Below are 10,153 nucleotides of genomic sequence, written 5' to 3'. Positions count from 1 at the left end.
CAGGATTAATAAGCGTGATAGGAATTGTAACTCATATTTATCTGACACCTAATAAAAACTGTCTCTCTACTATACTACCTCATAGAATGCTTGTGATTAAAATAATTACATAACTGTTTTCCTCAAAACAATCATCCTTCTTTGATATATAGCAAAAGAACTGCCTGTATACTTATTCATCACACAGAATATTAAAAGAATATAGACTTAATGGTTCAATGCTAATAAAATTAATTTAACTTTAACTGCTTCATAGAGGATATTCTTAACTGAAGTTTTGTTTTGTTTTTTAACTATGAATATGTGGAGTTGAAGAATTAATGATTGTTAATACAGTTCAGTGCCACAGCTTTGACTCATGCCCAGGTGTATTTTCCACTGTGTTGACATTTGCACTGATTATGCAAAAGCAATGGTGGGTAAAACTAGAAATAAAGTTGCCAATAAATTTGGCAGTTTATATAAAATAGGAAAAAAATTCCTTGAAAAACTTAGCTGTCCAAATGGATCCAAGAAGAAATATAAATTCGACTAGTCTTATATTTATCAAGGAAATTGAATCTGTAATTAAAATCCTATCCAAAAAGAAATCTCCAGAACCAGATTGGTTCAATAGTGAATTCTTCCAAATATTTCAAGAAGAAATGATACATAAATTCTTTAAGATAATAAGAAAGAGAGACTGCTTCTCAACTCGTTTTGTGAATCCAACATATTCTTGAAACCAAAACTTGGAAAGGATTTTACAATAAAGGCAGATTACAGGTCAATACCTTTCATAAACATAGACACAAAAATTCAAAACAAAATACTAGCAAAGAATGATATATAAATGGAACTGTGCTGTATTTATCTTTTTGAGAATGGTTTTTTCACTTAGTATTACTTCCTTAAGGTTCATCTAAATTATTGCATATATTAATAGTTTGGTTTCTCAATTGCTGAGTACTAGTCCATGATATGGATGCAGCCTGCTTTGTTTAATAATTTTATTAAATGACATCTGGGTTGTTTCCAGCTTGTGGATTTTGTGAATAAACTGTTAGGGATATCTTATGCAGGCTTGTGTGTGAACATAAATTTCCATTTCTCATGAATAAATAACCAAGATTTCAATTGCCAGGTCATATGATAGTTGCATATTCAGTTTTAAGGAAACTTCCAAATCATTTTCCAAAGTGGCTTTACCATTTTACATTCCCACCAGCAATGTATTAGAGATCCAGTTTCTCTACATCCTCATTAGCATTTGGTGGTGGTACTGTTTTTTAAGTTAGCCATTCTGATTAAGGGTATACTGATATCTCACTGAGTCTTAACTTGCATTTCCCTAGTGAATAATGATGTTTTCATGTGCTTATTTGCCATCTCTATATCCTCTTCAGTAAAATGTCTCTTCACATATTTTGCCAATTTTCTAATTGGATTTTGTTTTTTTACTGTTGAGTTTTGAGACTTCTTTAGATATTCAAGAAACAAGTCCTTTATTGACTATGTGGTTTGCAAATATTTTTCTCCCAGTCTGTAGCTTTCATCCTCTTAACATGGTCTTTCATAGAGCAAACATTTTAATTTTGATGAGGCCCATTTATAATTTTTTTGCTTTTTGAAGCTTCGCTGAGGTATAATTGATATAAAAATGCACATATTTAATGTGTACATTATGATAAGTTTGGAATATGCATACATCCTTGATACTATCACTGCAATCAAGGTAATAAACATATCTATCAACTCCAAAAATTTCCTTGTTTTTTTTGTGGTAATAATATTTAACATGAAATCTATCCTGTCAACATATTTTCAAGTGCACAATAACAGATGCTTAACTATAGGCATTATGTTGTCAGTAGATCTTTAGAACTCATTTATCTTGCATAACTGAAACTTTATACCCATTCAACAACTCCCCATTTCCTCTTCCACCAAGCCGCTGGCAACCACCGTTCCGTTTTCTGCTTCTAAGAGTTTGACTATTTCAGATACCTCATTTAAGTGGAACCATGCATTATTTGTACTGTGACCGGCTTATTTCACTTAAAAAAAATGTCTCCTAGATTCATTCATGTTGTCACAATGGCAGGATTTCCCTCTTTTTTAAAGGCTGAATAATATTCCATTATATGTATCCATTCTTCTATCAATGAACGTTTGGGTTGTTTCCACATCTTAGCTATTGAATAATGCTGCAAAGGACATGAGGTGCAAATATCTCTTCAAGTTCCTGATTTCAATTCTTTTGGATACATATCCAAGAGTGGGATTGCTAGATCATACGGTATTATTATTTTTAGATCTTGCTTTTGATGTCAAGTCTAAGAACTCATTGCTTAGACCTAGATCCCAAATAATTTTCTACTGTACGTTTTCCTAAAAGGCTGATAATTTTACAATTGTTTTGGTCCATTTTAATCAATTTTTGTATAAAGCTTGCGGTTCTGTTCAAGGTTCATCTTTTATTTATTTTTGCCTATAGATGCCTAATTGCTCCAGCACCATTTGTTAAAAAGGCTATCTTTCCTCCACTGAATTGCCTTTGCACCTTTGTGAAAGACAAGTTGGACATATTTGGCATGTCTGTTTCTGGGTTCTCTTTTATGTTCATTGATCTGTATGTCAAACCATACTGTCCTGATTACTGTAGAGTAATCTCAAGAGTTGCCCAATTATGCAATTATGCCAATATTGACCATGGTTAACTTTCTTGTATAAACACATTGCCAATTACTCTGCATAGAAGCTGATGATGATAATGGATTTTCTTTTCACTTTTCCATGCCATATCACAGATCTACTACATTAGCAACTCTAGAAAGGGAATATGTGTACGTGCTTTTAAAATTGCTCTTAATATGTTCTTTTTGCTGCTCTTGAATAACTTACTGAAAACTTTATAAAGTAATAATAAAAGGAGAGAAACAGAAGCATTACTATTCCTTCCAAATATAAAAATTCTGAACTACCTTGACAATACAGAATTTACTTGAAAAAAAGATGAGGATTCCAAGAATGGTTTGTAATGTGTACCATTGATTCTGATCTGCACCCTTGTTTAAGAAGCCCTGGGGCAAGATGGCAAGTTTCAGAAGCCCCAAGAGCTTATCGCTACAAGGAAGGAAGAAAACTGTGCCAAGGAACAAAAAGGGGGAGGAGGGAAATCCATTGAAATGTGTGCCCTTTTGTAGGTGGAGGCCAGAGGTTCACAGCTGTTCTGGGCTAACAGAGCAGCCAGGCTTGAAGACTATAGTTGGGCAATTGAGGAAGGGGGAACATGAGAGGAGGTAAGCATATCAGTCTGTGCTTTACTCCTCAAAACCCCATGGAATACTCCAGAAAAACATGTCTTCCAAAGTAGCCCTTGTCATGTCTCTCATTTGAATGAACTGAGAAAGGAAAAAAACAGTTAAAGTCATTTAATCTTCTCCAAGCAGAATTTAATTTAAATAATTTTCAGGGAGAGAAATCTCCACATTGATAATATTGTCCAAGTCCTGAAGCCTTGAGAGAGGAGTTGCATACTTTGTGTCTTGTGTTCAATGGTTTGAAATTTTACTGCCTTTCAAAGCATGAATAAAAATTATTTAATCTGTGGGGAGAGAGCAAATCATTGAATAACATAATCTCAACTAACAGATTTGTAAATGAGATTTTCCTCAGATTACCCCAGAACTCAAGCTTCCATGCTGTAAATTGTGTAAAGGCCCTCAAAAGGCAGAAAGTATGCCTACTTGTATTCCTTCTTTATATCAGTTAATACAGAAGGTAAAGATGTTGAAAGATTGTGTTTGTGTGTGTGTGTGTGTGTGTGAGAAAGAGAAAGACAGAGAGACAGAGAATGTATGTGTGTATACATCCATTAGCCCATCCATATTTTTCAGGGTTCCTTGAAGAAAGCCTATATGCCCATGGGATGTAGTTGTCTTTCTAATACCAAAAGACATACTGTATTTTCAAGGAAAAAGTTCTCATGTTCCAAGGTAGTTAACTTCTTGGACTCCTTTTCTCTGTCAGCAAGAGAATATAAGTCATATTCCCATAAGTTTATAAGAGCATTAGCAAATAAAAATGAGATCACAGAAATAAAGATGCAGACAGTAAAGGGGAGTGATCTTAGTTCAATAAAAAGCCTTCGTAAGTGGCTATTTTTGCCTGTATGGCTTTTTATCTCCCCAGAGTCCCACTGGACTTTTCATTAAAAAAAAACAAATACAGATGCCATGTTTGTATACCTATAATGGTGCCTTTAATGCCTAAATCTTTAATGTCTGCATTGTGACTGCTGAAGTTATTTGGGTAGTAGTGGGCTCATTCCCTCATTCTTTCACATCATGCCATAATATTCCAAAGGGGCATTTTTTTCCACTCTGTACCACAAATGAGTACAGCAGAGAAGTGAAGAACCCAAGGTGCTGTATTTCTGGGGTGTCAGGCACAGGAACCCAGGTCACTAACACTCCAAGGTTCTAATGCCTTCTCCTACTATAAACTTTGTTTTTCTGAGGATTAAGCACATATTCTTCTCCACAATTAACTTAGAAAATTAAAATAAGATAGATAGAACAAAGAGGTACATGAAAAAAGTGAAAGGGTTACCCAGACAACACTCTACTTGCTTATGTGGAAGTGGTGCAATGAACTTCTTCCTTTCCACTGACTCATCACTTGTCTCCTTCAATGACAAAGATATGGTATTGAAGCCCACATGCCATAGAGTTGTACATTTCCTTACTGAAACATTTCCAAATGTTTCACTGTGATAGTTACAATATTTATGGTAAGTCACAGGTATTTCTTTTTATTGAAGGGAATGTAAGGAATAAGAAGGAAACTAGCATATATCGAGTATTTCCCTCTCTGTGCTCAGTGCTGTTTGGGCTCATTATAGAAGATTTCTCATTCACTCCTAAACACACTCCTTTGGTATATATAGCATCCCTTTATTTAGATTAATTCACAGAGGTCAGGCGCATTTTCTAAAGTTGATCCACTCTTAAGAAACAACAGAAACTCTAACCCAAATTTTCTGTTTTATTTAAACCTGCCTTTTCTCCTTCCTCTTTGTCGTAACTCATTCTTGCATAGTCATCTTTCAAGTTTCAGGGATTTGCGGGGAAAATAGTGTGTGTGTATGTGTGTGCATGTGTGATTTCATATATGGCTATGCGTTAGTATAATCTTGACCCACATTGATATGTCTAACTGGCAGATGGTTCTAGGACTGAAGGTCAGAAGAGAGAACTTGGATAGAGAGATGGGTTTGGATTGGCACACAACACTCATCCAATAAACAATTATTACAGTGGGGGAGTAAAAGAGAGGTAAAGGCAGGAAGAAGGAGGGAAAGCATAAAGGAAAGAATAAAGTAAGAAAATGCAGATTTGAGAGTCATCACCAAATGCAACTGAAGGCATTTTCAGACAGAATTGGGGTTGCTTTTTGTAGTCTGTTTCATGGCTTTTTAAAAATTAAAGTTCCGTGCCTTTTTTTCCTCTTTGAAAATAATAATGTCTGCATGTTCAATAAATCTAGAGTCTTAAAAAATGTAAAGAAGTAGAATAATGTTATCAAAACGGCAATGTATGTTGTTCCCAACTTCAGTCCCCCTTGCAAAACCAACTAGCAACTATCCATATATAAGACACCATTGTGAAAATCCAAGAACCAAGGCATGAGATTGAAACAACCCCCTGGACTACAGAGACTGAGAAGGACCGTACTAGAAGGGTAAGAGGAGTGACTTCACTTTGCCTACATTGCCCCTCTTCCAGACCAGCACAGCATCCCACCTAAGGGACCCCTCTGGACCTACTGTTTATCTGGTGGGAAAAAAGAGAGTCCAAAATGTACATCCAGCCACTCAGGATTGTAGGATGCTTCCCAGGAGAACCCTTGGGTCTCACTCATGGGGATCATTGGGGGAATCTGTAGGGCTCAACTGAGGATTAGATAGAAGTGGAGAAGTGAGTCAGGGATAACAGCAACCAGCATTTTGATCTTGGTGGATTGCCTTTCCTGCTTAAAGCTGTGCATGAGCAGAGATCCCAACCAAGCAGTTCAGCTCATCAGCAGAACTAAGCTTGTGGTCCTATCTGGCCAGGAAGCTTGGTTGGCAGTTCTGCCTAATTTGGGTTCTCAGCCAATGAGCTGTACCAGCTGTGCAGCACATTCTACATCCCTGCCTGAGCAGAGAAGTAAGTTCAAAACCACACCCAACTGCTGAGCATAACCTCCAGTCCTGCTCCATAAGGAAGCCTAGACATACATGCCCAGTAGCCACAGAGCACATTCTATGGCCTTCTATGGAAGAAGCAATTTTGAAGCCCTGTCTAACTGTAGAGCATGGCTCCAGTCCTGCCTCACCAGGAAGCTTGGCTGAAGATGTCTGGAAGCCACAGAGTACATCTTAAGGCCCACCCAGCCAGGAAAACAATTTCTAATCCCCACCCAATTGCTGAGCATAGCCTTCAGTCCTATCTCACCAGGAAGCCTGATCAGAGAACCCAGGCCATCCTATAGCCCCACTAAGGCAAAGAACCAAGTTAATCAGCACCCTGCACAACTGTTGGACATAGACTTTAGCCCTGCATAACTAGGGAGGCTAAACAGTGATCCTGGACAGCCTGGAAGCCCAGCCTACAGTACTGCCCAGACATGGAGTTCAGCCTACAATTCTACCCAGCAGTGGAGCCCAGCCTGGGCTTTGCCCAATTGCTGAATAAGCCTGTGGCCTTGCTCAGGCAGAAAGGCCAGCCAATGGCCCAGCCAAATTGCAGGGCACAGCCTGTGGTCCCACTTAACCAGGGAGGCTGAAAAGCAACCCAGCCTGACCACAGAGCCCAGCTCCCAGCACCATCCAACTGTGCAGTACAGCTGGAGGCCCTGCCAGACAAGAAAGCCCAGCCAAGGATCTTACCCAACAAAAAAGCACAGCTGACAGCCTACCCAATTACAAAGCTTAGCCTGTGCACACTCCCAACTTCAGAGCACAGTCTGAGGCCCTGTCCAACCAGAAGGGATTGTAGAGCCTAACCCCAATAGCCCTGCCCAATCATGCAGTCCAGCCAGTGACATCATGCTCAACCCTAACCAATCAGAGGTAATTGCATAGCCCAGCTAATGACCCCACTTGGCCACAGAGCACGCCTAGCAGCTCCACTTGACCAGACAGCCTACCAAGCAACCCTACTGTACACAGAACCCAGCCAGCAGGCCCACCCAACCACAGAGTCTAGGCAGAAGCACTCTTCCAACCTCAGAGCACAGGCAGTGCCTCACCCAACTAGAGACCCCAACAGCAAGTCATATTTGCCCATGGATGCTACTAGCTGACCCATCCAGTACCCCAAGTTGAGCTGACTGATGGTCTATCCTTACTGAAGCAAACCTTTAAAGTCTGTAAGAGGAAACCATTCACTCAAATGCAAAGATACATTGCAAGAATCAAGGGACATGAAGAATCGGGTAAACATGACACCACCAAAGGAAACTAGTAAAACTCCAACCATCGACTCTAAAGAAATGGAGATCTCTGAACTGTCTGACAAATAATTTAGAATAATCCTTTTAAAGTAGTTCAGTATGAACATACAGATGACTAAACAAAAGTAGGAAAACAGTACATGAACAAAATGAGAAGTTCAGCAAGACATGGAAACCATCACAAACAAAATCTTAGAGTTGAAGGATACAATGACTGAACTGAAGAACTCAATAAAGAGTTTCAATAGCAGACTTGACAAAACAGAAGAATCAGTGAACTCAGACAGATGATTTGAAATTATCCAGTTAGAAGAGCTAAAAGAAAATAAAGAATGAGAAAGAGTGAAAAAAAGCCTATGGGACTTATGGGAAACCATCAAGAAAAATAATATATACTTTATAGGAATCCTGGTGGGAGAAGAGAGAAAGGGACAGAACATTTTTTTAAAGAAATACTAGGTGGAAATGTCTCAAATTTTGGGAGAGAAATAGATATCCAAATTCATGAGGCCTAAAAGACCAAAATGGGTTGAACCTCAAAAAAGCTATACCAAGACACATTATAATTAAATTTTCAAAAGTCAACGACAGAATTTTTAAAAAAGCAGGAGAAAAGTGACTCATCACATAAAAGGGAGCTCCAAAAACATTATTAGTGGATTTCTTAGCAGCAATTTTGCAGGCCAGAGGCATGTTGGATGATACATTTAAATTTTAAATAAAAAAATTCCTGTCAATCAGGGATACCACACTTGACAAAGCTGTCCTTCATAAGTGAAAGAGAGGTACACTTTACTAAACAAACAAAACCTGAGGGAGTTCATCACCAATAGACCTGCCTTTAAAGAAATACTATAGGTCACTCTTCCAGCTGAAATGAAGATACTAACATTGTAAAAACATATCAACATGTAAAACTCACCAGTAAAGGTAAATATGTAGTCAAAGTAAGATTCTCTGATATTGTAGTGGTGGTATATAAATCACTTATAAGAGGTTTAAAAGTTAACAAACAAACATATTAAAAACAGCTATAAGAATTATGTGTTTTTGGATAAACAGTACTTTAAAAATGTAAGTTGGGGCATCAATAGCTTAAAAAATGAAGGGGAGAAATAAAAGTATAAAGTTTCTGTATAATATTAAAATTGAGTTATTATCAGCTAAAAATAGAATGTTATAAAATACTTTATGTAAGCTTCATGGTAACCACAAGGTAAAAACCTATAGTAGATAACATAAAATAAACCTACTGTCACAGGAAATCATCAAGTCACAAAGGTAGAAAAAAGAGAAAGCTAGGAATAAAGGATTTCTAAAACAGAAAATAATTAACAAAATGGCAATAGTAAGTCTTACCCTATCAATAATTACTTTAGATATAAATTGAATAAATTATCCAATCAAAAGACACAGAAGAGTTGAATGGATTAAAAAAATCCAGCAATATGCTGCCTACTACCCAAGGCCAGCCACAGATAGAATATAATCTCTATTAAAATTACAATGGCTCTTTTTACAGAAATAGACAAAAAACAATCTTAAAATGCATGTGGAACTACGAAAGACTCCAAATAGCCAAAGCAATCTCGAGAATGAAGAACAAAGCTGTAGGCATCATACTTCTTGATGTAAAATGATATTACAAAGCTATAGTAATTAAAACAGCATGGTAGTGGCATTAAAAGCCCACATATAGACCAATGGAACAGACTAGAGAGCCCAGAAATAAACCCACTCACATGTGGTCAACTAATCTTTGACAAGGGAGGGCCGTAAGAATACACAATAGGGAAAGAATACAACTCCATTAGATAACTCATTCTACAGCACTCTTTATCACAGAAATGTTCCTGAATATCTTAAATAATGTACATGAGTGTGTTTGTTCTCCTTTCATTTTTAACATTCTCAAATCCTAAGATACACTAATTATATTGAGGTTAAAATAGAATCTCTCTTAAAGAAGAAAAAAAGATGAAATGGGAAGGAAACATATATTTGTGGCAGGTCTATATCTTTTAGACACTCTTTTTGGCATCGTGGATTTCCTTTACAGATTTTAAGAGTGAGGCTCAGAGAGATTAAGTATACGTTCCAGGGTCACACAACTGCTAAGAGAGAGAGCTGCTATCATAATCCCCATGTGCTTGACTCGAACACCTGTATCTGGAACCAGGCACTTAGCTTCATCTTTAGATGGACAATGTAAAGCAATGGGAACTCCCATACACAACTGGTTGGATTTTGATGTACATTGACTTCACAGAGTAATTTGGTCATGTCCAATAAATTATACCCATCTGAGAACACCTCAAAAAAATCCACAAATATACATGCAGAATGCTTGGCAGATGTGCACAAGAAGACCTACACACAAAATGCCTTTGGACTACTCTTTGTAATAGCATAGATTTGAAAACAATCCAAATGTCCAGGAAAAGATTATTCTAGATAAATACAGTCACACAGTAGATTACAATGTACCAGTGAAAGTGAATGAACTAGAGGTACAGCGATTAGAATGTAAATGCATCTCAAAAACAAAATGTGTGGAGAGAACTGCAAGTTAAACAATGACACCTAGGTAAACCTATGCAGATATACTGGTAAAGTTCATTTCTTAATCTGGCTAGGGGGAATGCAGTTCATTTTTGTATGTTTGGAATATCTA

At 37.3% G+C, this 10,153-nt stretch overlaps 1 long non-coding RNA gene across 2 annotated transcripts in view; it reads right to left on the bottom strand.

Moving 5' to 3' along the window:
• LOC108408445 (uncharacterized) overlaps window positions 1-10,153 on the bottom strand; it is a 37,125-nt gene that overhangs the window by 10,381 nt on the left and 16,591 nt on the right. The window lies entirely within an intron of this gene.

Source organism: Manis javanica, chromosome X (assembly GCF_040802235.1).
Source record: "Manis javanica isolate MJ-LG chromosome X, MJ_LKY, whole genome shotgun sequence".
In the NCBI taxonomy this organism is placed as follows: domain Eukaryota; kingdom Metazoa; phylum Chordata; class Mammalia; order Pholidota; family Manidae; genus Manis; species Manis javanica.
This window is presented reverse-complemented; position numbering and strand designations above follow the sequence as displayed.